The 27,020-nt window shown below is 41.4% G+C and overlaps 1 protein-coding gene across 1 annotated transcript in view; it reads left to right on the forward strand.

Moving 5' to 3' along the window:
* Positions 1 to 1,748: 1,748 nt before the first annotated feature.
* The window catches only part of cep350 (centrosomal protein 350), a 99,817-nt gene continuing 74,545 nt past the window's right edge, over positions 1,749 to 27,020 (forward strand). The window contains 1 exon segment of the mRNA XM_039767314.1: positions 1,749 to 2,251. The gene's annotated coding sequence lies outside the window, so the exon portion shown is untranslated.

Below are 27,020 nucleotides of genomic sequence, written 5' to 3' on the forward strand. Positions count from 1 at the left end.
GCACCCTGCCCAGGGTTTGTTTCCTTCCTTGTGCCCTGTGTTGGCTGGCATTGGCTCCAGCAGACCCCCGTGACCCTATAGTTTTGATATAGCGGGTTGGATAATGGATGGATTGATATACATACGCACATTAGCTGTCCGCGTAGCAGTGAAACACGATAAACTTTACAAATCAATAAACAAACAGCTATCGCTAGCTAAGCGGTGGCGAGGTGCGCTCCAACACGTGGCGACAGGTAGAGCGCCTCAGATGGAGGCCTGGCGCGTGAGTGAGGAGGTCCCTGCCCGACTCCCCACTCCTGAAGTCACTCTTCCCCCTCCCCTCGGCCTGCAGCCTCTGTCTCAGATTAGTGTGAATGTGTCACTCCTACAAGCGAACTATGATACTTAGTGCAAAGAGAGACGTCGCAAAATCAACCGGAATGTTCAGGCAAATTCGAGAAAAAAGCCAAATCTAAATCTGTTAAGTAGCTCTCTCATGAAAAGCAGACGGGAAGACTTTAGATTTTATACATATATATATATATAGAGAGAGAGAGAGATATATATGTGATGTATACAGTACTGTATAATTATTTTAATTTATATATACACAGTATTATGCTGTTATTTTAATAGATTCTTTTTTACATTGATCATCCAGGGTCACTGTACAAGAATAAAGTTATTGGACAATTTTTACGTAAAGGCAGTATAATTGGAAAACTGGTTGGGTTTTGGGCTTCAGTGGTGGGGGCTGAACTTCAGTCAATAATCTGCAGTGCTTTTGTAATTAATAGCTGATCAGATCGACACCTGAGCTCTGATGATGACGTTTACAATGGCAGTGTGCCCCTACTACTACTGGACCCCAGCCTGGCAGCACCTCCCTCATCCAAGGATCAGAAAGCAAAAATCCAGTCTCGACAGATTCTAAAGACAGTAAACCTCTGGTGTTCAGTAAAAAGAAAATCTGTGCAGTTAGTTCCAATAAAATATTAAATGGCTGTATGAAAAGCAGAAGGGAAAGAGGGGTCTTTTAGTTATACCATTAATGTCACTTGTGTATTTTCTGAGCATTGATGAAGACATACAATTGGAAACCTCAAAATTGTTCTTTATTCTGTATACCAAGTAGGTAATCATATTGGCAAATTATCATATAAAACTAGGTAACATTGGGGTGGGCGAGTGCAGAGCCTCAGGCTCATATATGTAGAAATGTAATCCTGACTTGAATATGGGTTCCAGAAAATCAACAACAAAAATGTATTTTTCTTGTATAGTCCAAAACTGCGGTGGGCTGGTGCCCTCCCCAGGGTTTGTTTCCTGCCTTGCGCCCTGTGTTGGCTGGGATTGGCTCCAGCAGACCCCTGTGACCCTGTAGTTAGGATATATCGGGTTGGATAATGGATGGATGGCATAGTCCAAAATTACACAATGAATTCTTCAATGGGTTTAAATGGGCCCAAGATTTGACAGCCCCCCAGCCTTGACTCCCTAAGAAGACAAGAACAAAACTCCCAGAAAAGAGTTTCAACCCTTTTAAAATGATGGTTTTATGAATGGAAGATGACTATATGAATACATACATAATACCGTTGTAATACTCAACATGCAGGTTACCTCAGAGTACACGCGTCAACACTCACCCATGATGGCGCGGCTCTTCAGCTGCTTCTCGGTGCCATCTTGATGAGGTCAACAGATAAACACGCCCAAAGTCACGCGACGTTTAGAAAGTCCCGCGATTTCTCGCGCGCTGGCTCGGTAGACTTCCTGTCCACGGCAGCTTAGCTGTTGTTTAATGGCGGTGATTAACAGTTTCTGACTGGCTTGGGTGAGGTAGGCGCGGGGAAAGCGAGCGTCGCTGGCGGGTAAAGAGTAACCGACGCAAGGTATTTGTCACCCATAGGGACTCTTATTGTGATACACGCGCTGGAGACGAGGACGCTAAACGGTCGTCTCCCGGTCACTCTGCCGCTACAGCTGCGTTCGCCGAGGACGTGTGAGTCAAAGCCGGAGAATAGAACTGGGCAATCTGTTTATTTCGGCGTCCGGTCATACGGAGCAAGAAAGAAGACAAACCAGAAGGACACAGAGATTTATGTAGTAGTTTGTGGCTGACGCACCAGCGACGCCAGTGAACGTTCACAGTCTCGGAGATTAGCGTCACCCGCTGGAACGAGTACCGGCCTTGTTACCCCACGGTCCTGTGTGTGGACTCGGCCGGTGTTCTACGAGCGATATGCCCACGGCTGTCGGCAAGGAGGTAAGCGGACGGTTCGCTTTCTATTTATTTTTGGTACAGTTGGCCCGAACCGTGACCATTCCGTTAATGGTTTGGGGTGGGATGTGCACTCCGCTTCACTGACAGCGGTAGGGCGGCGGGTATGTGAGGCTCCGTTGTTCGGGGTGCCCCCGTACAGCCTGTGAATGGACGCGTGATTTTGTTGCCCTGACAACGGCAGAATAGCGTCTTCGGTTGACAATATGTCTTGGTGTCGCTTTTGTTCCTGGAACGGTTTGATTCTGCCTGGAGAAAATGTTCACTGGGAAGACACTAAATTCAAACTCCGTCTTTAACGCGCCGTTTCTGTGGCTTCTGAAACCTTTAAAGTTGATGCCTTATGAGTTTAAAAAATCAGTTTCAGTTCTGGCTACTTGACTGAAGTACTGACTTGTCTGTTTGAATTTTAGGGGTTTCGGTTTGTTAAACTGAAGAAAAGAGTGATGTCCTTAAAAATGTCTTTGCTCTTAAAAACCCGTAAAGTGGTCCCAATAAAGCGTCACATGAATAATCTTTATCTTGCATTTTACATGGGGGGGGGAGCGAAATTTCCCGCTTGGAACAAATAAGTTCCATTTATCTTTTATATATTGCCTTTCAAAGTCTAAGGTGAAGAGCACTCTGTACATATTAGAACTGTGATTTTTTTTTTTCCGAGGTCTTGTACATTTTCATAGACCCTTGAAATCGTCTTTGACATCTTAATTGCTTAACTCCTGAACTGTTAAAGTGACAACTCCATTTAAGACTTGTCATTGTATTCATAGACTGCCTTATTCTACCTCGTTACGATTCTAAGCTGCATGTCGTTAGCCTTTGCCTAGTATTTTCTACTTGGTTATTTAGTATTTAGTTTTCTGTATTGTTGCACCTCTCTATTGTTATTTGTACCAGTAATTGTTAGTTGATGCTTGTTTTGTGCAAGGCTTACTCTGAAAGTTTGGAATTTTATTCTTAACATAATACCGTATTTGGTATATATGACTATAAAAGTTGATCGGTTATAATTTTTCCTAATTGGCCACATATCCTGAATCATCTTTTCCAATGTTATTGATTACCCTGGCTGTCCGGCTTTACTGGAAGATCAGATTTTTATGCCTTGCTAGGCTGTACTATACTGTATGTACTGTGCTATTGGAGGTGAACTTCACTTCTTTTCTAGATATTCAAAGTACTTTACATAGATAATAATAGGGAGCCAGTTGAACAACCACCACCAATGTGCAGCCATCCATGCGGTGATGCAACAGCAGCCATTCTTGTGCCAGTACACTCGCCACATGTTAGCTATTAGTTGGTGACAGAGATGGCCAGTTAGGGACAGTTTCTCCAGGACATTGGTAGAACACCCTGCTCTTTTCAAAGGATACCCAGTGACATCCACAGGAAGTCAGGACCTTGGCTTTATGTCTCATCTGAGGGATAGCAGTGTTTTTTCTGCACTGTGGCATTGTGATCCTTGCACCCCGTGTCCATGGGGTAAACGCTTTCCTGGCTGGCCTCCCCTCCAAGCCCTGGCGAGACTGTGGGGGCTGCTATCCTAATAACATTGGGCATATGACTGCAAAAAGAAACCCTGCCAAGGTAATATATCCATGGCAGACCCTTCATACGTGCACAGGGTGAGTTTGAAATAAACCGTCCACCTGACCTTCATGTCTTTAGGTGTAGTGTGAGGAAAACCCATGAAGACTGTGCAGAATGCCAGCAATGCCTATGGTTTGAACCAAGGGCACTCAGTCTGTGAGGCACTGTGCTGCCTTGCTGCCCAAAAAACATTTAAGTGGCATTTGAAAAGTACTGTGGTGGTTTGCAGAATAAACATACACCATGTGGGAAAAGTGCTGCATTCATCCTTTGCTGTGTAATACGCAGCAGTCATTTTGAACTCCGTCTCACTTTTACTGCTTTGTGGTAAGAGAACTGATTCTGAATCAAGTGTTGTGTGAGGTGCTGCCATAGTTGCATTTTCCAAACCATAGCAGAGAGAGCGTCGTGTGTTTGGCATGGATGTTCAAATGTGATGAAATATTAAACTGGCGCTTTAGCAAATTCAAGACCGGATCATTCATTCCTTGTACAGCACAGTGCTGTGAATGCCCGCAGCTTAACCAGTTTCTATCAAACACTTTGATGTTCCTTTTTGTTTCTGATGCTCCTGGAAAGCAGAAGGGTAAACCCAAAACATTTCTCTATCCAGTCTTATTTTATAAAGTCTTTGTTAGTTTGAAGTTGCAGTTCTCATAAGCAGGTATAGTTTACTACTTCTGGTGAAGATTGGTTTTGGTCTAGTAAGTTTTTGGAGGTGGTTGTTCATGTCAGATTCTCATAATAGAGAGGACTGGTGTGGGTACCATGCTGCTAATGAGAAGTCACAGAGATTCCAGTCTTGGTTTTTGCTGCTGTCGTGCTGCCCTTCGATCTTTTTAAAGCCTTTGCAGCCGCTGTCCTTTTTCCTACTTTCTGTCTCTGCTGCTTACGTTGTGATCGCTTCTCCGTCATCATAAATATACACCTGACTGAATTGTGTTTTCTTTGAAGTTTAAATGCGGGTCCACAGATTCTTATAGTGTGTGTTCCATTATTGTGTAAATCTACGTTTTGTGCATTGAATGATGTGCACTGAGACACCTCTATCTGTGTGTGCTGCTTCCCTTTACACTACTGTTTGGTTTTTTTGCCCATTCTCTTTCATCTCGCAGTTCTTTTGTCTTTCATGATCTTAACATGAACATCATGTATCATCTACTAGTCAATCATTCCAGTGTGTGTGTGTATGTATATATATGTGTGTGTGTGTATATATATGTGTGTGTGTGTATATATATGTGTGTGTGTGTGTGTGTGTATATATATGTGTGTGTGTGTGTGTGTGTGTATATATATGTGTGTGTGTGTGTGTATATATATGTGTGTGTGTGTGTGTGTATATATATATATATATATATATATATATATATATATATATATTATATAAAACAAATCTTGGGTTGATACGTGACCTTCTTGGAAAAACACTTTAACGTCCCACGAGAACAACCCATTTAAAGCAAGATCACAGACATCTAACCTCTCAGTTATTGGAATGCTTTTGGCAGACATGCTTCATGTGCTCTCAGCTCTTAAAAATTTTATACGTTCTAGATGGCACGTCAACGAGTATACAAAGAAGAAAGAGCAGCGCATCAAAGAGAGACCCAAATGCGTTGGAGAGAAAAGAATTCAAAACACACACACATAAATGAGCAGACACGCATGCAATTTACACATTATTATTCTTTTTTTGCATTAGATCTATCTATCATCTTGATCTATCTATCATCTCCTATATATAGATATTTATATATATAGATATTGATATCTGTATATCTCTCTCTCTATATATCTATCATCTCGATCTATCAATCTAGAGATATAGATATACTAGGGGGGCTTTGCCCCCTTGCTCGCTTCGCTTGCCCACCCCCAAGGAGATGTAGTCTGATCAGCTGCTGTCTTTTTGCTGCCTCTGAGCTGCATGTTCTGCTCGTCGTGCTGCGCGTTGATCATTTTAAAAGCCTGTACAGCAGCTGTCCTTCTGTCTCCCTGCCTTGTGTCACGGAACATCATATTGTCTTCCGAGAAGATCACGTATCGTCTCCTTCCAAGCTTTCCAAGATTTTTTATTTTTATAATAGAGAGATTGAAAATATTTCCACCTCTTTATATCTTTATAAATCTGTTTGCCTTATAAGGGTGAGCCATATTGTAAACATTGGTATAATTTTGTAGTTTTATTTAAAAGTAGTTAGTTGCCAGGGTACTCCCTGATTGTGGAATTTCCATGTTCTTCCTGTCTGAGTGAGTTTTCTCCAGGTGGTCCAGGTTTCCTTCATGTGTGTGTCTTGGGTTGTTTGGTAACTCTTGATTGACCCAGGTTGACTGAGTGTTGATCTGTTCTTCAGTGTTCCTACCCAAGATTTTTTTTTTTCCACTTGGTATTCATTTCATCTGTGATAGTCAGTGGTTCCATGTGACCCTTAACATTAGAAGCAGATGGATATGCGAATAGGTAGCTCATCTTAAGCACTGTCCAGATTCACAGTGGTCTGGCAAACTCCACACGTGGCAGGTGAAGTGGGAAAAGAATTAGATCTTCATGCAGCAACCTAATGACTACAATACTTACTTCTGAAAAGGTGATGTTCTGTAAAGTACACGGTGGCTTGCACTACTAAAATATTTTAGTGTTCTATCCGACTGGTAATATATGAAAATGAAATGGTTTAGATGCAGTTTCCCCTAACTTGAAATAGATGGTGACACACCATGAGTATTGGACATGAAAGAGTATTTTCTGAAAGAAAGGAACTGAGTGAAATCTCGGTGTTGAGGTTTTGGTTTGCTGCCCTGGCTCCTGTTCATTTTTGTTATGTTATATTCTTTGCTGCGTGGCCTTTGGCCATTTCATTGTGCTAGGTGCACAACACTGGATGGAATGCCTTCACCAAAAATGGTTTTCTTCTTTTCTTGTGCACAAGTCATTTTCATCACTCTGGCCAAAACACAGTCACGATGCTCACCGCTGGCACAAAAATGGGCTCTATAAGGTAGTGTCACTGAAAGCTGACCTAGTGTAGGTTTCCACCGTCTGCGTGTTGCTTTTAAGATAGATGCCTGCTCCCCTATCAAAGTCAAACACTGGAATAATTGCATTTAAAACTTAATGGCCAAATCTCTCCATTATAATAAAAAAATCCTGGGACGAGATGCGACTTTTTAGGCTGGGACGAGATGCGACTTTTTAAGAGAGATACTTTAACGTCCACTGAGATGAGACTTTGTGCCAAGAGATTTAACCACACCCGGGGCCGGAAATAAAAGACAAAGAGTAGATGACAAAGTAGAGTGTCATAAAGAGATTTAAAAACGTTGGCGCAATACACATGCAAGGCAGGTTACAGATAATGAAAGTACGAAAATTCAAAAGTCTCAAAAAAATGATAGTAATCGCATTAGTGCAGATGGAAATTATTACTCGGTGAAAAAAACAGAACAGCAAAAACAGATTGAGTATATTGTTCGGATTTAAACTTAAAGTCGGAGACTTGTAGATTGTCTAATTTGTGTTGCCCTCAAGGAAAAGTATTGTGCCTTTCCTAATGAACAGGTGTATCTTCGAGAATTGTTTGGAAGTTCAGTCCACATACGCAAGTGGCAGAGATGCCGAGTGACTGGCATGAAGCGCGGGTGGGTGGGGGAGTTTTGGCGAGTGAAGCCCCCTAGTACTTTGAAAAGTACACAGGGTACAATGGCAACCGTTTCCAATGTGCACCATAAAGCCATGGAAATAAAATGTCAAGTACTGTGATAGGGAGTAGGGAGTGGATAGGAATGTGTAGATTGGCCAGTTCTTATTGTCTTATTGTTCTCGTGTTCTAGTTGTCATAGAAATGAAAGTCACAATGAATGTAACAACAATGATCATTTTGGTAGTAGGTCTGTAATCCATCCAAGGTTACTTCCTATCTTGTGGCTAATGCTCCTGCCATTGGATTAAACCTGGTCACTGTTATGTGGGTCAGGCCTCTTAGAAAATATCATACTACCAGTAATCCAGCATTCACCTTCATGGGAGTTTGAAACGAGCCATTGTGGTTTAGTGCTACTGCCTTGCGAGGACAGGCTGGGTGTTTTCACGGCCAGTTGTTAGGCTGCTTCACCCCAGGGATTTGTGCTGACAGCTCACTCGCGTGGCTTGTCTTGTTGCGCGTGCAGAGCTGCGTTTCTTTATCACAGATTGGCCTTGCTGGTTGACCGGACTGCTGTGTCTGCTGGTTTCTGTTCCAGCACACCGCTTTGTTGATTTATCGTTCTTGACACTGCATGCATTCTCACCACTGCTGGTAAAAGTGACTCTAAATATAGTCGCGCTTCCCTGTGCGTAGTAATGAGGCATGCAGAGGTGCTGCTTGTCGGTCCACCTGCATAGTTAGTGTTGATCTGCAATGGCAGTCAGTGTTTAGGCTCTCCCCTCCATGTTTAGGTATTCACATATAATGCAAAAACACCAACTGGTGTCACAATGTCTCTCTAGCCATGTCTCAATGTCCCTATATGTCACACTTATGATATTTTTCAATGAAATTGGTCAGTAAAGGTCAATGTTTTGACACATTGATGAATTTGTGGACAGATGCGCCTGAAAGTCACTGCTGACGTCGAAATGAATTCCCAGTATGAAGTTAGTCAAATGCTTGGATGGTTCAGCACCCTTTTCCTGTTTCATGAGTTAAGTGAACTGTAAAATTAACAAAAAAAGATGTTACTTATCTAGAAAAGAATGGAAGAGGAAGGGAGGCATTGGATACAATGAAGAAATAACTTGCAGTTTTTTGGGGAGCCTTAGTTTTTAAATGTTTTTTTTTATAAAATTATTAAAGTCCCTATTTATATTACAAGGCAAATGTCTTCTGTGGATCGACCCTGGAGATTTTGGCAGAGTTAATGGATATAATGACATCTCAGTTTCTCGGCACATTTTTTTTTTTTTTTAAACACTTCAGCCTGTGTTTTACTTTGAAAACTCCCAGCACTCTGAACGCAGTCTTTATTTAGGACCCTGAGCCCATTTAATCTTCGAGAAAAGGTCAATTTAGACATTTTATTTTTAGAAACTTCTTTAAAATTTTCATTTCCCCATTGTGGACAAAGAAAGTATAATCTCTAATGTAAAAGTGAGGAACTGTATATTTAGTGTGCAGGTAATATTTCTTTTTTGTGTATCTATCTCACTGCTATTTTTGAAAGCAGCATGTAGTCTCCGCCGTGTGGTGCTTGTGCATCTTGCTAGCTTTTAAGACAATACCGATCGATAATGGCCTGCTCTCCTTCCTAGTTCATCGCAGATAGGCACATGATATGTACGTTGCTGGAAGGCATTCATTTGATTTGGTGTTTTTCAGACTCTTCATTTCGTTTCGATTAGTACCTGCTGTGATATGAACCAGATGTTCATGGAGGTGACTCATTCAGCCTTCAGGCTTTAGTCATGGACTGCATTGATGCTACCACTCTGTTATGATCTAACTTCGATTTTTAACATGTCCAGCACATGAGTTGCCTGAGGGTGGTGGTTTATTTATTTTTTTATTCTACCCCCCAAACACAGGCCCACTTTTCTGTTTGGTGTTGAATTCCTTTTATGTCTGTCTGTCTGTCAAATACAACTGACTCACTCATCATGAAATCTGTCGCACCATGAGGACTTAGGACTTGAAATTTGGAATTTAGGTTACCCTTGGCCCATAGGTGCTTGCTAAGAAACAGTTTTCAAAATTTCATGGTCCAAGCGCGAAATTCATTTTTCACGAGAGAACTTAACAGATTCAGATGTGATTTTTCTCTATAATTTGCTTGAACATTCTGGTTGATTTTGTGACTTTCTCATCACGTGATGTATCACAGTTCACTTGTGGTGCCGATTTATTAGCGCAAATCCGAGAGAGAGGCTGGGGGGCAGGGAAGGGGAAGAGAGACGTCCGGAGTAGAGAGCTTGGTGGGGCCCTCCTCACTGTCCTGTTTCACTAATACTCGGGCAAAGCCGCGAGGGATGAGATGTATATCTATCTCTCTCAATCTAAATCTATATCTTATTTCTCTTTCTTCTGGTTCGTCCTGCTTCCTCTTCAAAACCAGTCCCCCCACACGCAGCCACACGGCATTTCTCGATTCCTATTCCTCCTCTTCCAAACCCTTCCCCACGCTGCCTGCAGCTTCCCATACACCCCACGCCACTTTTCTCGATACCTATTCCTCCTTCGGATTACCGCGTTGCCCGCTCCTCTCTCATGACCCCATTAGTGTCACGTCACCGCCTTATATCTAGCCTGACCACGTGACCTGTCACTTCGGCCATGTCTGCGGCTGGGAGTCTTTTCTGTAGACTGCTACAGGAAGGGTACTCTCTCGACCATTGGCATTGGTTTCGCTCCTTGCTATTTTCATTATACTGCGACGGTTGTTTCCAAAGCCTTTGTTATAAAATGAATGACAGTATCTTCTCTGTCGATGGGTTTTTGTGCAACGTCATCTCTATTTCTGGGATCCAGCAAACGTCTGTTCCTTAACTGGGTTATTTCTTGACATAAACGGTTGACAAAGGCAATGTACTCTCACTACGACAGGGCAGTAGATTGAATTCCTTTCTCACCATTTTCTGTTCCTATTCTTGCACTGCCGTATGCTACGGCGGGCGTTGTCTATAGATATATAAAATACTAGCTGTGTAAGCCCATGCTGTAAAAAGCCACACATCCTAGAACTATTGAAATTGTGAGGAAAAATAATTGAAGTGTAGAAATGTCAGGTAATTGAAAGGAACTAATCTGGGCATCTCTCTCCTAGGAGGATTCGTTTTGCAGACATACTCTCCTTGCTTGTGCATTAGCAGCGGGAGGAAAAGTCAAAGGGATACCATTTTGCCGATGTCAGCAGCTAAGCGCCTTTGTCTTTCTTCTGAGGTTTCATTTTGCTGACGTGGTCGCCTCACTTGTGTTATTAGCGGCTAAGCGAGTTTTCTGTTTCCTCGGAGGCGGAGCCCTAACCCCGACTCCACCTCTCGTGTCCGAGCCAGACAGATGCACACGCTTCCACACGTAGATGTTTATATATAAGAGAGAGTGTGTGTATGTTATGCATCATGTAACCCATAAAAAGAGTTGTGCAAATGATCAGTGGTGCAGTGAGGAAACAATTTTTAGTATACATATATGGAGTCGTTTGTCTAAATTGAACGTCGTTCTGCCATTCAGTGTCATCAAAGCAGCGAATATCCTGCAGTGTATGCAGTCCTGAAATGTCTTCTCAGAACGGAGAAGGAAAATTCACAGCAGAACATGCATTTGCTTAGCAAACACTTTTATCCAAAGTGACTTCCAAAAGAGGTCAGCATAATCAAATAATCTCGCCATATTTCGAAAAAAAAAAAAAAAAGACTCTGCTTCTGAAACAGAAAATTGAACAGCATCAGCAGCGCTATGTTTATCCCATACCTGCATGGTACCTCACAATGTATTTGCAGCAGTTATGTCTCACTTAAGCTAAATATGTTCGACCACGACTAGACCATGTAATGTGAACGTGTGGTCAGACTTCTTCACCAATTCTGGTTTGGGCAGTGAGACCTGGTGGTGTAAATGGAGTCTTGTTTCTTTAGTGTTGTTTAGTGTCCTGTTTCCTTATGAAACCCGAATGACTGTTTTAAGTTACCTGAAACGGTTCTTGTGCTCCACTTAGTTTCTTGGAATGTTTTCAAGTATTTATGTAACAAATATGAAGATTTTGGGAAAGATGACAATACATCCTTGGGGTGTACGATCTCATGTTGACTTGTCTTTAAGTTTAAGCAAATTCATAATAAATTCAACCCTTTTTTTATAAACCTTTTACTAATGGGGATTTTATGTAAAAGAGAATGCTCATGTGGATATTTCTGACAGTAGACTGGGAATATGACATGGCGTCTTTAGTATCTATCTCTCTATCTCTCTATCTATCTCTCTCTGCTTAAAGTCAAAATTGAAGTTGATTAATAAACTGGTGTGGTGAAAGGCAGCTGTTACATGGCGGCAAATTTTAAAATCCATGAAAATGCTCAGCTCTGTGCAGGTGGGAGTGTGTGTGTGCGTTCGCTCACACATGTACAGGTAAGCACTTTATGTATAGACAAGCGACATTGTGCGTTCCAAGGGGAGCAGCCCGACACATAACTGAAACCTAAAGCTTGCCAGCACACTACAGTTGTGATTTTCTTTTTCTTTTTTAAATGTTTTGCATCTTTCATCATCCAAGTTAATTTTTGGAGTCACTTCAGAAGAATAGGAAGAAAGCCGTTGGCTGATTTGATTGATCACTCAGGGCCAGTAAGTCTAGAATACACTCTGTAGTCTGTGTGTTTTTAGTAAATAAAAGTAAAACGCCCTTTGTTCCTTTCTTGAAAGGGTGAGGTATTTTAATGAATTTGTTCATTTAATCGTTCCCTGAGCTATGAGGAGGGGTTGAAGGAGTTGATCTTTCTTAGTTTAAGCAAATGGCGATTTAAGAGCTGACGAGATTGAAGTGTTTAAAACTATGATGAGAATGAGCAAAGCAGATCCCAGTTGTTACTTTAGAATCAATTCACAGGAACGTGATTGGAAATTTAAGGGCAGATTTTGTACAAATGGTAGAAAATTTTTCTTCACGTAAACAACCAATAGCCATGTGGAATCTCTTTTGAATAGGACAGTTGAGCTTGGGCCTGTTAATAATGATTTAGGGGTTCAGGTAGACTCTATTTGTCCCAGCAGGATTTGATGTTCTGCCCGTCTCCACTGTGGCTGAAGCTTGTTGGTTTGATGGATTTTGTTAGCCGAGTAATAAAAGCAGCCAGCCACATGTAATTACTCACTTGTGCTGCTTCACTCTTGGAAATGTTGACGTTTTTAAACAAACACTGTAAATGATGAACCACTTGTGGAATCCTTCCACTTCTCTTTTTGTCTTCCCATTTTTACTTTCTTTCATGTTTATATTGCAGTTGATGAGTGAATGTTCTAAACTCTTTCATAAATTATACATGCAGTGATTTACTAAACTGTTGTGAATTTTGTTTTGGTATATATTTTTGATAATTTATCTGAAATAGTCTATAAAGCTCTCAGTTGGCAGGTTGCCAGTCTGTATAAACTGTTGTAGCTCTGTTAGGTGGTGGTTTTATTTTTTTGTTTTTATTCCCTAAATGAAGAAGCATTAATCTGTAGCAGGTATTATTTGAACAGCTAATATTCCCAGAATTTGTTGAGAGAAAACTTTCATAACATACAATGCTAATAAGCCACAGATTTCAGATTCATTTTTATTGAGGGCCAAAAATAACACTTTATATCTAGCTCAGGCAAAAATATGTCAGCGGGCAATTAGCACCACATTTTCCTTACAAAAACTTTGCCCCCTGCTCACTTCACTCCCCATTCTCCCAACCTACCCGACGACCCCCGGAGGGTCTGTGCTATGCGCCGCCAATTCATATCTCTGCTGCCCACATTGTGAAGAAGGGGCTAAACGCACCCCAAGGAGACACGGTCGCTCCTCTGAATCAATCAATCAATCAATCAACATTTATTTATATAGTACATATTCATACAAAAAAAATGTAGCTCAAAGTGCTTTACAAAATGAATAGAGAAATAGAAGACACAATAAAAAATAAACCCCTGAAACCCCCTCTTAAACGGTGATACAATGGGAAACGAATTTTTTTTTTTTTTACCTCCTCTTTGCACGGTCAGCTGCTGCTATCATACCGCGTGATCTGCATCTTGTGCGGCGCTTTGAACGTTTAAAAGCCTGTACAGCAGCTGTCCTTTTGTCTCTCTTCTCCCCCAGACATCCTCTGCTTCTGCTGGGGGTCTCACTCCCGAGGTGCGCCCTTTGAAGAGAAAAATTTTCTATTTTTTTTTTAATTGAGAGATGGAAGTGCCCCTCCTGGCAACACGAATTAGACGATCTACAAGTCTCTGACTTAGTTTAAATCCAAACAATATATTCGATCTCTCTTTGCTGCTCCGTTATTTTACTGCGTAATTTCCCTTTGTGCTAATGTGACACAATTTACACTCATTTTTTTTGAGACTTTCGAATTTTCCTACTTCCATTATCTCTAACCTGCTCTGCATGTGTATCGCACCAATGTTTTTAAATTCTTTACGATATTCTAATTTGTCATCATCTCTTTGTCTTTTATTTCCGGCCCCGGGCGTGTTTTAAACCTCTTTGCACAAAGTCTTGTCTCGTGGGACTTGAATGTATCTCTCTGAGAAAGTCACGTGTCTTCTCTTTGAACAGGTCTCGTCCCAAGATCTTTTTATATAATAGAGAGATATACACGGGGTACCTTTTTCTGATTGATCACAGTTCTACATTCTACCTCGCATCTTTCTTCAGACTGCCTTCCCTCATTATTAGATTTTCTTTTCTTGGCTAGAAAGGTGCTAAAAACCATCAAACCTAAAGCAGTAGTGAGTGGAAAAAATGACATTCGCACATAAATTAGAGGGATAGTGACGAGAATCTGCAGCTAAAGCAAAGGACATCCGCTTACACCCACATTAGCATGCATCACGATTGGATGGCCCTTCACCAAATTTAAAAAAAAAAAAACATGTAAAGGTTACGGGTCACACTGACACCTTTTGGAGTCCAGCAGTGACAGATCGTGGCCTCACATAACACAAGTGGAAATGCAGACCTGTTTCCTTTCCAGGCAAAATAATCAAGTTGGTGGAAATGAAAGAAGAATTTTTTTTGTGAGTCAACAACAGTCACGTAAGCCGTTTTAAAGATGGCCAACCCTGACACCTACACGGCTTTAACTTTGTTAAACGTTTGTATGAAGTCGTGTAGCCATCTCCTTTGTGAAACTGTCACGTCTTTGGCATTGTGCTAAACCTCTAAAGGGCTCTATGGCAGAGTGGTGTGTTGAGCAGCCGGTGTCCATTCTAACTTGAGGCAACTAGCTGTGGTGAGCTGTGCTGGCTGATCGACACCAGCAGACACCGAAGATAAAAATCAATTAAATATGGATACAATCTGTATTTTAAAATGCACGTTCATGGAGCTCTTTGAGAAAACCAATGCCGTATCTTGTATATAAATGTCTACGCATGGAAGTGTGTGTGTGTGCGTTTGTCTGTCCAGCCCGGAAGTGAGAGGTGGAGTCGGGGTAAGGGCTCCTCTTCCATGGATACACAAGCAAGACCAGCACTTCGGCAAAAGGAAACCTCTGAAGAAAGACCGTCGCTTAGCTCCTAATGCACTAGCAAAGCAGGCACGTCAGCAAAACGAAACCTCCGAGAAGAGAGACGCCCAAAGTAGTTCATTTCAGTTACCTGACATCTCTACATTTCAGTTGTTTTTTTTTTACGCAGCTAGTGTTGTATAAGAAATTTGACAAATGAGAGGAGACCATTCATCCCATGAAGCTCACTTGTTTACAGCTGCCCGAGCAGCTCATTCAGAGCCGCCTTAAAGGCTATCAAGGTTTCTGCTTCACCATCATGGCTTGGTAGTTTGTGCTAAATTCCCATAACTCTTTGCACAAAGTTGAATGTTTTGAAACCTGTTTTGATCTTTGAGGATGAGGGCCCTGATCCTGATTGTGAGCTATGAGTTTGACACCCCTACTATAAGGACTTAAAAGTACCGATAATGACGATCGTCATAAGTTATCAAGTGGGTTGGTTTTTGTTTTAATCGGATCTGTTGGTTGACTGCAGGAGCTATAGAGGATCTATAGAACACCACATCTTGACACCTGAGCTGAGCTGAGTGCATTCTAGGCTGATTATCTTTTAAAATGTGAATACAAATGGGTATTTGTCTTTGCTCACTTTATATTTGTATTGAATCACTAAATAAATAGCTTTGCATTGGTTTGCAAGTAGGACTTAATACATTGTAGACATTTTGAAAGGCTACTTAAGCTGCTAACTTTGGTGGTGGTTGATCATTTTCCCAGTTTTCTTTTTAATGCATAATAGTGGTAAGCTATTGTTTTTATAGTGTATCAAACCATTGTTAGATTAGATTTGTGACAGGAGACTTTTGAAGCATTGCAGTAGCCAGAAAGAAAAGTGAAGAGTGCATCAGGAATGGTCTGAAGTGGGTTTTCCTCTTGGGATGGTTTGAACCCTCTAACGTGGCTCTTGGTGCCACGGCCCACCTGCCAAGTTAAGTGCCTGCCTAAGGTAAAGTCATCCTGTGACGATGCGGGTTCTGGCTCCACAGTCCCATCTGATTTTTTTTTGAAGCCCTTGAACCAAACACCTTCGATAATGTTACTGAGTGAGCTAGTCAGTCAAGGCAGTTAAGCAAGGGGATGGTAAAAAGTGAAACAGTGCTTTTATTAAAACGGTCAACAAAACAAAGTGTTCATAAAGGGCAGTTTTTGACAAAGATGTGCCTCTCTGTTCTTGGACAACACAAGTGTCTGCCAGTCCTCTCCGTGCACAGATTGACTCCACAGATTCCTTTTTCTCAGTTTATTGCTCCAGTTTCTTTATTGTGTGAGCCAATCATCAATAAGCAGGGCCTGTTAAAGCCCATCACGGGACTTCTTGTGTGATTTTTGGCTCTACAGAAATAAATTGTATTGCAGTCATCAAGTCTGCTCTCTCTTCTAAAGTCTGTATACTTCCTCAGGTGCCGTAATACCATAGTAATTAGTGTAAAGGATCACTACCACTTCATTAGTGGGAAGTTTTTAAAATTGGATACTAAAATAATGTTTTGTGATCGCTCAGTTTGTACATTACTGATGGTCATTTCAAGTAAAAATTAGCTGATTGGCAGCTAATCAATTGGAGCATTAGGCCGGGTTTATAGTTCACGTGATGCGACACACGCTTCAGCGGACCCTATTGCTGTGCAAATGTTGTACTTATTTATACTTGCGTGTGTACTTTACGTAAATCTGGAAGATTCCACCAGGTGGCAGTGCGAGATATCATCACAGTGAGAGAATGTTTGGCTTCACTGTGTTATGAAGTGCATGAAACATCCATTAAATTCCTGACATGTTGTCACAGTATCTCTGGAAAGGATGTTTAGTGACTACCTCCAACAATCCAGGGACGCACCAATTCTAGCAAGCATCGGGTGTGAGACAGAAACTAAATCCCTGGGCGGGGCATCAGCTCATCGCAAGGTGAATACAAGCGCGAACACAGACAAACACACACACACACATAGTGACATCATTTTGGCGTCACCAAATCCCCAGACCTTCATGTCTTTAGAAGGAAACTGCAGCACAGTGTGGAAACCCACCAGGAAAACGTGCAAACTTCAGGCAGGGAACACCAGAGACGGGACTCCCTGTGAGAAAGCAGCGCTACCGCTCCGCCACCGTGCCTCCCAATGTGTGTAATTATTAACAGCATTCATTATTTAAATGAAGTTAATGATTTATCTGCAAAATGTAATATACATTAATTCATTTCATCATGAAAGTGATATCAGGTGTAGATGCAGAGGGCTGGAATATTATAAATTTAATGTGTTCGGTGTGGTGATCTGTTGCTACTTGCCGCTGCTGTCAGGTCCGGAGGAAACCCCAGATTCACAGATGCACCCAACAACTGGGTCGGTTTCAAGATGACGTTTACGACGGTCTGCTTTAATGACAAAATAAACTGAGTTTAAAGTGGACATTGAGATTAAACCTGAAATTTCCACTTTATTCACAAAATAGACCTTTTCACTGTGTCGAAATACGCTGCCGTGCATTCTGATGCTGTTGTGAAGGTGCAAAAAAATAAAGATGGTATGTGAGACTTTTAAAATGCATCGTATCACTACATTGGGGAATATGCAACGCTTGAATATAAAAGCACCATTTAGCTTCACCACATCGAAGCATTCATCAGCATTTATCAAACATTGAGGCACGCACATAAATCTTGTAGGATCCGTATAGCACCTTTCTGTCACATGTCGATTTGTAAACAGGGACACTGACGTCGCGTTGCAATTTGCTCACACTGTGTCACCCTGGTTTTTTTTTTTTTCTGGTACTGCAACTCGCGGACGTGTCGCATTAATTTCTGAGGACGTGTCAAATGAGCACTAGGAACGCGTGGCAGCCGTGATGCATGTGCGTACGCATTCTGAACTTGAAGTATAAACTGGCCCTTACTGTTTAAAGACTTATTTTCAATTATGTTATCATAATGCAAAGATTTGTTTAAAATTGATATATGTGTTTTAGTTTGGTTACAAGCAGATTTTAATTTGTTTTATTGCCCCAACTTGTATTCCTGGTTTTACTTTAACATTAGACCAACTGTGACAACAGGCCATTTTAACTCGACAAGCTCGTCTGCCCTACTCGCCTAGATTGTCTAAAGCAAAGTGAGACTTGTGTCCGCCATGATTGTGTCCTGCTCAAGCAAAACTACATCAAGTCTTTACTGTGCGTCCAGTCTCGCCACTGGCAGCTTTTAACAGAATATTATCCAATGTAGAAGGTCTTGTGTGTTTTTAGTGGGTTGTACTTTGTTACAATATTGAACTTTTATAAAGCCTTTATTTCCACTTGGGGATAAAGTGTTGTCTGTCTGTCTATCCATAACATATTTCACCCTGCCTAATCCCCTGGCACAAAGCATGTGAAGCAAAGCAAAACCCAATCCCACTCCTTCATACAAAGAGGACTGTTTGATTTATGTTAGGTAGATTGCCCAGAGGGGACTGGGCGGTCTCTTGGTCTGGAAACCCAACAGATTTTATTTTTTTCTCCAGCCTTTGGAGTTTTTTTTTGTTTTTCCTGTCCACCCTGGCCATCGGACCTTACTCTTATTCTATGTTAATTAATGTTTATTTTTTATTGTGTCTTCTATTTTTCTATTCATTTTGTAAAGCACTTTGAGCTACATTTTTTTTTTTGTATAAATATGTGCTATATAAATAAATGTTGGTTGATTGATTGATTGATTGATAGGCACCTTGTGCTGTCTTGTCCCCTTACAAGATGGACTTGGCTTTCTGTACAGTCACATTGGGATAATGTAGAACTGCCAAAGTGAGATGAAAAGCGCGAGAGAACTCCGACCTGTAGAGAGTGTGCAAAATCCATGCAGAAAGAGCCCACAAGTAGGATTGGAGGAAAGCAAAATTAAAAATGAAATGAAATGAAAATGAATAAACCTCTTGGCCCAACTTAATAGATGGAACAAAGCACTTGCTGTTTCAAGTTACTGAAAGTTTTTGTTGGACGCGTTCTTGGCCTCCTTATTAAGATGCGACTTGCAGAAAGGTTGCTTGTGTATGATCATGGTTATGTCATTGCTGTGGAATTTTATTCTGTCAATGGCACTGCAAAAATGTTATGACTATTTTCTCGGTTACATTTAGAGTGTTTAGATAATTGCAGCTTTAAGACAATCTCTTGTTTGTTCTTTTTCTAATAGACCAGCCATTATTTCATTATCATTGTAGGTTTAGATGTCTTGATAAAGATGCATCTTCCTAAACAATATTTCAGGCTGAAAAGAAATGAGAGGTGGGGAGCACTAATTTGTAGCCATAATATCCAAGTGTATATTGAACATTCATTAGCAGGCACGCTAACTGTAAAAAATGTGGCTGCAGCAACACCATTGTTTTGACCAGACAAGCTGTTCTTGCGTATCGCTTTTTATATAAAGTGGACTGCGGTGTAGCAGTTAGTGTTGCTGCCTCATACTTCCAGAGTCCAAGGTTCAAATTTGGATGTGGGCGCCCTATGGAGTTTGCATATCCTCAGAGTTTCTTGTGCGTTTTATCCACGTACTGCTGTTGTGGAGTTCCAAAGAGTTGCTGATTAGGGCGAGTGCATAAGAGTGCTGTCCTCTCCACCCTGTGCTGCCAGTTCTGGCTTCAGCTCATTGCGAGCCTGAACTGGAGTGGTGTTTTCAGAAAGTGTGTAAATGGATATACTCTTAAAACATTGCACACCTTGTAGAGGACCTCAGGGTTCGCAAGATTTGTTTGCAATGGATGGTGTGAATAGGAGATGTCAGATGGTGGCCATCAGAGTGATGCTGCTTCTGGGAAACGAGTTGTAACTTTGCGAACACCCTGTCTTTATTACTGATGTCATTTGAAAAAGAGAGCTCTGCCTGTGTGTGACATCTGTGAGAGTGAACTGTGGTTCGCAGTCTGTGTGACATCAAATACTGCTGGCCTCCACTATTAATAGTGCGTGTGTAGAGTGATAGCTGGCCAGAAGGAGTAAGTGGGCAATGTCTGGAATTCTTGACTGTTTTCCAATTGTAGAAATATTTAAATTCTAGCAATCGTGGCCGGGAATGCCTGATCCTATTTTTAGGGTTTCATTCATTGTTGTCGTCGTCTTAAATGCAGACCCCAATAGACATGCCTTACTACATTGACCTAACCTTGTATGTGAGCTGAAGGGCAGCTTCAATTGTTGTGAAGTTTACAGCAGTAAAGAATTTCAAGAATCAACATTTACGGTGTGTTTATATGTGCTTTAACCTCCCAGCCATTCTCAGAAGTCTGGTTTCTATAATGCAATGCAAGCCCCTGTTCTGGTTAGAGAGGCCAGGTTTTTTTCGTCTCTGAGAAACTGGGTAATATGAGGTAGACTTCTCTGCTAATAACCTGATTTGTTTGTCCACGTAAACTCTTAACTGGGTCACAGTGGAGGATTTTGTAATCTGTGCTTGTCCGTTACACTCTGTCAGCCTGCATGTGTGTTAGCTTCACACAGACACCCTGCAGCCACGGTTTGAAGATGGAGGAAGTGTCCACGAGAGAAATTTCCAGAGGTGAATGTTTGGGTGATCGCCTTATTCCTTCAACTGGTTGAAATTAAAAGGAGTATTTTTTTTAGTTCATTTTCTCTTTGGTTTCCTTCTCTGTTCTTTATTAAACCAAACGGTGCATGATGAATACGCACAGCTGTCAGTGGAGACAAGTTAGATGGAGAACTGCTGGCTCCTTTGTCATTCGGTGTCCTTAACAGTGAATACAGTGGTTTAAGACTAAAATAAGTAAGATAATGAAAATAAAGTGAAAAATATCACTGGAGCAATATGCAATCATCAATATCCGACTTCTCATGACAAAAATGTGCAGCCCTCCAGGACTGACACTACACACCCCTGATTTAAAGGGTCTGAGTCTTAAATAGCAAAATCAATCAAATTAAGTTAATTAGCAGCAAACACTGGTCACTAATTAAGAAAATGGTGGGAATGAAAACCTGCAGCCACTGCCGTCCTCCAAGCTCCGTACTTCAGAATGGCAAGGGGAAAACAGAGTATTAGACCCCTTTAGAAATTGATTAAAAATAAACTTAAATACTACATTGACATTTCTGAATGCACTGTAAATTTCTGAGATCTGCGTGTTAAGTTTATGCCAATACACGATTTACTATTGAAAACTGGTGGGTGTATCCCATTGATTTGTGTGGCCTGTATGTTTGAGTTCTCTTATTGGATATTACAACCGTTTTTAAATTTATTTTTTTTTTTTTATTCATAGCGGACTTTTAACCCATCTAGTGTTACTCCAAAAATTGCTGTTGCGCTGCAAGCCTTGTTTTTAATAATCTCTCCTATGTGAGAGGGATGTACGAAAATGTTATCCAAAATTTAAGTGCAGACTGTATTGTGTTTTCAAAGCACAGGACCTAACAATGCAGATGTCTGAGAACCTCATTCAGCTGCCCGTCACTTGAAGACTTTAGTCAAAATGCTGAATCTTTAAAACAGGGGATTGGGGTGGAGAAGAAACTCTCGACACTGAAGTCAAAAAAGTACCTGAGCATCATGTGAAAATGGATGGACCCTTAGAGGAAGGGAGAGTTGAGGGCTTACAAAAACAACAAGAAAAGAGAGCTACAAAAGAAAGACCACATTGGGAGATTAAAATGAACAGAACGACGCCACTGCTTTGTGCACTTGGCGTGAGCAAACGGCAAGCTTCGGCAACTCTGTCATTTTGTGCTTTTGTCACGCACCTAGGCAGCCAGTTGACCAATCTAAAGAGAACTGGATGAAGGGCCTCTTAGATAACTTTATTTGTACCCAGTGGGAAATCTGGCTTTTTACAGAAATCTTTTAAATACAAAAATAAATAGATAACTACATATATATGCTATGGTCTGAACACACACCAGAATAAAATTAAAAAAGAAACTTCTGACTTGGCAGGCCCAGGCCCAGCCCCAGTGAGGCATCATGCAGACGTATTACTGTTGGTATGAAGGAGCCCCGTCGTGTTTCTTGGCACACTTCTGAGTAATTTGTTAGTGAAACGTCCTCCATGCTAGTGTGTCAGAGAGAGCATCTGCAGCGATGGTCATAATGGCACTCTTTTTTTTAATTTGTTTATTATTTAAGTAACACTTTTTTTTTTTTTTCTCCTTAAGAACTTTGGAAGTTCCCTTGAAATCCTGTAGTAACCTACCCCACTTCCAGAATGACTCGTCCAACAGGAAGTCTTTTTACCTTTTACTGGAGATCTAATAATTCTTGTCATTTTTGAAATGCTGGCAGTGCTTCTGCCTCACATCACACTTTCAAATCCTGCCTTGGTGTTCATTGGTGTGGAGTTAATGGTGGTTCTCTCTAGGTACCAGCATTCCCTCTCAAGTTTCAAACACTTGCCTTTGTGGTTAATTAGAGATTTGGATTTGCAAAGAGTGAATGTGACGGTGTTAGGTCAGGTGTCCTTTATGGTGGAGCGGATTGTCATTGAGGACTGATTACTGGTAATGCACCTGATGCTTCCATTAAACATCAAGGTTTTTGATTGGCTGCAGCCACCACATGACGAACCTCCTGGATTTGGATCTGAGAGCTGCCGTGTAGCGGGTAATACCTCGGCACCATACCAAACAGTGTGAGGTTTTTGCCAATCCTGCCACCAACCACTGACATTTCCCAGCAAGTTGGATTACCTGGATTCAGATTAATGTCATGCCCAGGATGGAGCGATTGCAGGTTAAGGGCCCAATGGAGTAGAGTCACTTCTGGCATGTTTTATGGGAATCAAACCAGTGACTGTGAGATTGCCGGTGCAGATTCCTAGCCTCAGAACCGCCATTCCATTAAAGGCTCGGATTTATCGTAACCCCATAGTAAAAGTAAGTAAAGAAAGTGGCAGGGTATTTCTTTTAGGGTGTTTTAAAGTGATTAAGAGATTTATTTTCTTCTACAAATGAAAACATTCTGCGCCTCAAACAGTTACACCTTGACAACACATTCCCTCCACCCAAGGTTTGCTTTGTGGAAAATATTTGGTGCGCTTGAAGTTGAACACAACTAGAATTTCAGATTGACTGTATCACAAAGGAATTTGGAGAAATGCGACATTAACCTTTACTGAATTTAGAAGGTTTAATTATTTTAATAATGCTGTCACATTAGTTTAATCAACGTAAAATTGTTTTGCTGCTGATTTTTGTTTGTACTCCGCACCTGCTGCTTCCTGTTTCAGTGTCCATCAATAGTCACCCAGCTTTGATGGATTCCACTTACCCTGATGCTGCTTTCCCATCATTGTAGTGTCCTGGTGAAAAGTTTCCCTGTGTTTTGAAGATTAGCAGCGAAGAACTCCCCAAAAGTGTGAGTGCAGAACTTGAATCTTTTGTGACTTGTTCCAGTTTAAGCCTTTGTTGTTGGCTTGAAGCCTTTCGACAACCAGCTGGGCACAGTTTGGTGTTCTGTAGAAAATTCTCAACAATCCTTGAATGCCTTCCATTCGATGACCCCTCCCCAACCGGCCCTGCTAGCAGATTTTTTGAACCATTTGTCATCGATGACGTGTGGCCTTCCTTGATCTTGGCATCATGTTGTTAGTGGTAACACCTGTCTCAGATATTGACGTCATGCACTTAATTTGTTCTTTGCTTTCATGGTTTTTCAACCATTCAAGTTTTTCAAGTAGACGAGATAGAAATATCTTTATTGGGTCGACAAGTACTTTATATTTTCTGCCCCGGAACCAAAACCTGTGGAGTTCTATGTAATGTAGTGACACTCTTTGGCACGTCTGTCTGATTCACAGTGCTTGGCTTTTCTAGTAGCAGTGCCACTGCCTTTAGGTCTCCACAGACATTCCAGCTGTAAAAACAGTACATGACAGGAAAGTTTAAAGATAAAGTTTTGTGACTAGCTAGCCCTATTTTGTCCGGTGTTCTAAGTAATTCTCACTGTGCTTGCTGAGGATTATCAAAAAATAAAATCCTTAAACCCCAAAAGAATGTCCTGATGCCAATGTGTAAGCTGAGGTGCCACGTTTTTGTAGGTGTTAATGAAGTGGCAAAAAGCTTTAGCAGTGTTGTCTCAATTCCAGTAGGATGACATTGTTTTAAAGAGAATGAATCCCAATTTAGATGGTGGCTCTGTCCAATATAAGAAATTGGCCCTCTGTGTTGCTGTTGAAGGGAAAAGAAAATCCCTTGTGTGACGCTGCGGGTTCTCTTAAGGCTCCCAACGTCCTTATGGGGGCCCTGAACCCAACACCATCGGTAATGTCACCAAGATGAGCTGACAAATGAGGACAATTCTCAAATGAAGTCTGGAGATATTTCCAAAAGTGCTAAAGTGCTTTTATTAAACAATAATCAAAACCAAAAAGTGCAGTGCATCAGTTTCAATAAATATTCCATCAAACCAAGTGTCCAGTGGGGATAAAAATTAATAAATAAATCCTTTAAAATCCGAGGTTAAAATGTGCAGAAGTAAAAAAGCAGTCTCTCTCTCGTTATTCTCCGACCCACCTCCGTCGCTCTCTCCCCGGCTCACCCATTGCTTCCTCAGCCGGTGGAGACTCAACAGCAATGAGCACCTTCAGCCACCCTCCATCTTGGCTTCCCTACGGACATCACTGCCAGACCGTCGAGGGCGGCTCTTCTCACTTCGTCCTTCACGCTCCTGTAGTTTCTCTTCGGATCCCTCTGAAGGACACCTGCCTTGCTCGCCCCCAGAGCGCAACCGACTAAACAATAGGTGGCCATATCATCCTGCTAGGACTGCTCTTTCCTGTCCATTAACCTCCTTTTTCTTCACCTCCATCCTCAATGCATCTATTCATCTCTCTTTTCCTTCCATTTCTGTCGCCCCCTTTCTCTGGTGTCGACTCGTATATATACACATACCTCTGCGCGCCTCAATCACACACTGCAAGAAGCCAATGAGGCAATCGAGAACGACTGCACCCTCGTGCAGGTGCAACTCGCTCCAATAACCCAACTAACTCCCCGCGGTCGTGCAATCGCGCCCACAGAGGCCAACATGACTATACGGATTTAAAACCTGGCCTTTTTTTTTTTTTTAAGCTGCAGACCCCGCTATACCACATTTTGTTGATCCAAAACCTCAAGAAATCTTAACTTGTTAATTCCTACTGAATTTGAATTGCACGATTGTCTATTTATGTAACCCCTTTTTTTCTAATAGTAAGGGCATTTTGAGTCTTCTGCATTAGCCTTTTTGTACTTTTAGGCTGCAATAACCGACACGTGGTGTCTCGCAAATAAACAGGCCAGATTTTATTTTTGTTGAGCATGAAAGTGTGTCACATCTGTACTGTGGTGTTGGTTAAAAAGCCAATGATGAGATGAAACTGAGAACAGGACATGCCAAAGAAAAAAATATATAAGCAGTCTGGAATGGTTTTAATAGGCCGCCATCGTATTCGTCAATTTCCTACATTCACTCAAAGGAGTTCTTTATATGTTTGATCTGAGCGTCCATCGCATTTCAGGAATGCACCTGCATTGGGACCTTCAGTCAGTCCTCCTTTTACGTAAGCCCTTTCAAAGGTAGTAGTTGTCACATTTTAATGCCCGTCACTGTGTTCATCTCTGCTGGAGGGGGCAGGCTTTCCTAGTGTTATCGTCCTAATAAAAATCTGGGTTCTTTCCTACCGAGGCAGTTTTGTGTATCCACTTGTGGTGTGCGGTAAGGGCATGGTCAATCCCATGAGGTTCTGGAAGTCATTTTAAATGAAGGAGGAGTTCTACCACTGACTTGCTACTCGGTTTCCATTGTTACTGTTGTACCGTGTTAGCCATAGATTGATACAGGAGAAAGTAGGGTGAAATGACACCTTTCATTGGCTAACTAAATAGATTACAAATAAAACTCTTGTCTCTATGGCCAGAAATGTGGACTAACAGACCGATTGACCAGCTGACTACATCAGAGGTCTATCTTACAGACAGTGCACTTCAAAAACACCTTACAGGAGTTTCTCTAGTGATGATTATCTTATTTCGACATTTTTTTAGTTCATTGTTCTCTTCTTTCATGGTTAATTAATGTAATTTATTAATTTTGCTAACATTCTTTGTTTTGCTAACAAAGATGAAAGAAAAAAAAACACTTTGCCGTCCCAGTATAAGCGAGAATATTTTTCAGTTTCTTTGTTACACGTTGCCTGATGAAGGGGCCTTCGCTCCCTCAAAAGCTTACATTTATAATCTATTTAGTCAGGCAATAAAAGGTGTCATTTCACCCTACTTTCTCCTGTATCATTGATACCGTTATAAGGGTGGTTCAGAAATCCAGCAGTGATCTGGTTCATGTCTGGCTGACAGATGAGGATGCACTCTTTAAAGCAAATGGACCCCACGCTGTTTACTTGACTTGCTCAAAGCCAAATGATGAGACTGGAGTGTGGCTTCGGCCTTTTTTAAATTAAGCCCCATCTCTCTGCAATAACACACGCATGGGCTTTTTCAGATACCCATTCCCTGTTTTGTGACCCTGGTGGTAGTGAAGATTTGTGCATCAATCTACTTACAGGAATTTTTACCCTTTTGAAAACTTGAAACCTTCTTTGAGGTTAATGCAACACCGTGAAGTAAACTGTTGACAAATAAACACACCAACAGCATAGGCTACTTTCTATAAAAGGGCTGAATTGTGAGTTGAGCTCTGTGCTGGTCAGCCACAGGTTTCTGTTTCTTCCAGCTATTGTGTGTCTTCACACCTCTCTAATAAGACCAACAGTGTTTTATGCACTTGGAAGTAGAGGCGCTTTTTTTGCGTATACTCTTGGTCTAGTGCCCAGGGCCTTGCCATTTTTTATGCTCGCTCAGGCCCTAATAGGAAATGAGTTAGATGCCAACAGAGAATTCAGAGTTATTGTTCAATAATGGCTGGACTGACAAATGTAAACGTATTTTTAAAGGTGCGATAAAGTTTCT

Source organism: Polypterus senegalus, chromosome 10 (assembly GCF_016835505.1).
Source record: "Polypterus senegalus isolate Bchr_013 chromosome 10, ASM1683550v1, whole genome shotgun sequence".
Taxonomy (NCBI): domain Eukaryota; kingdom Metazoa; phylum Chordata; class Cladistia; order Polypteriformes; family Polypteridae; genus Polypterus; species Polypterus senegalus.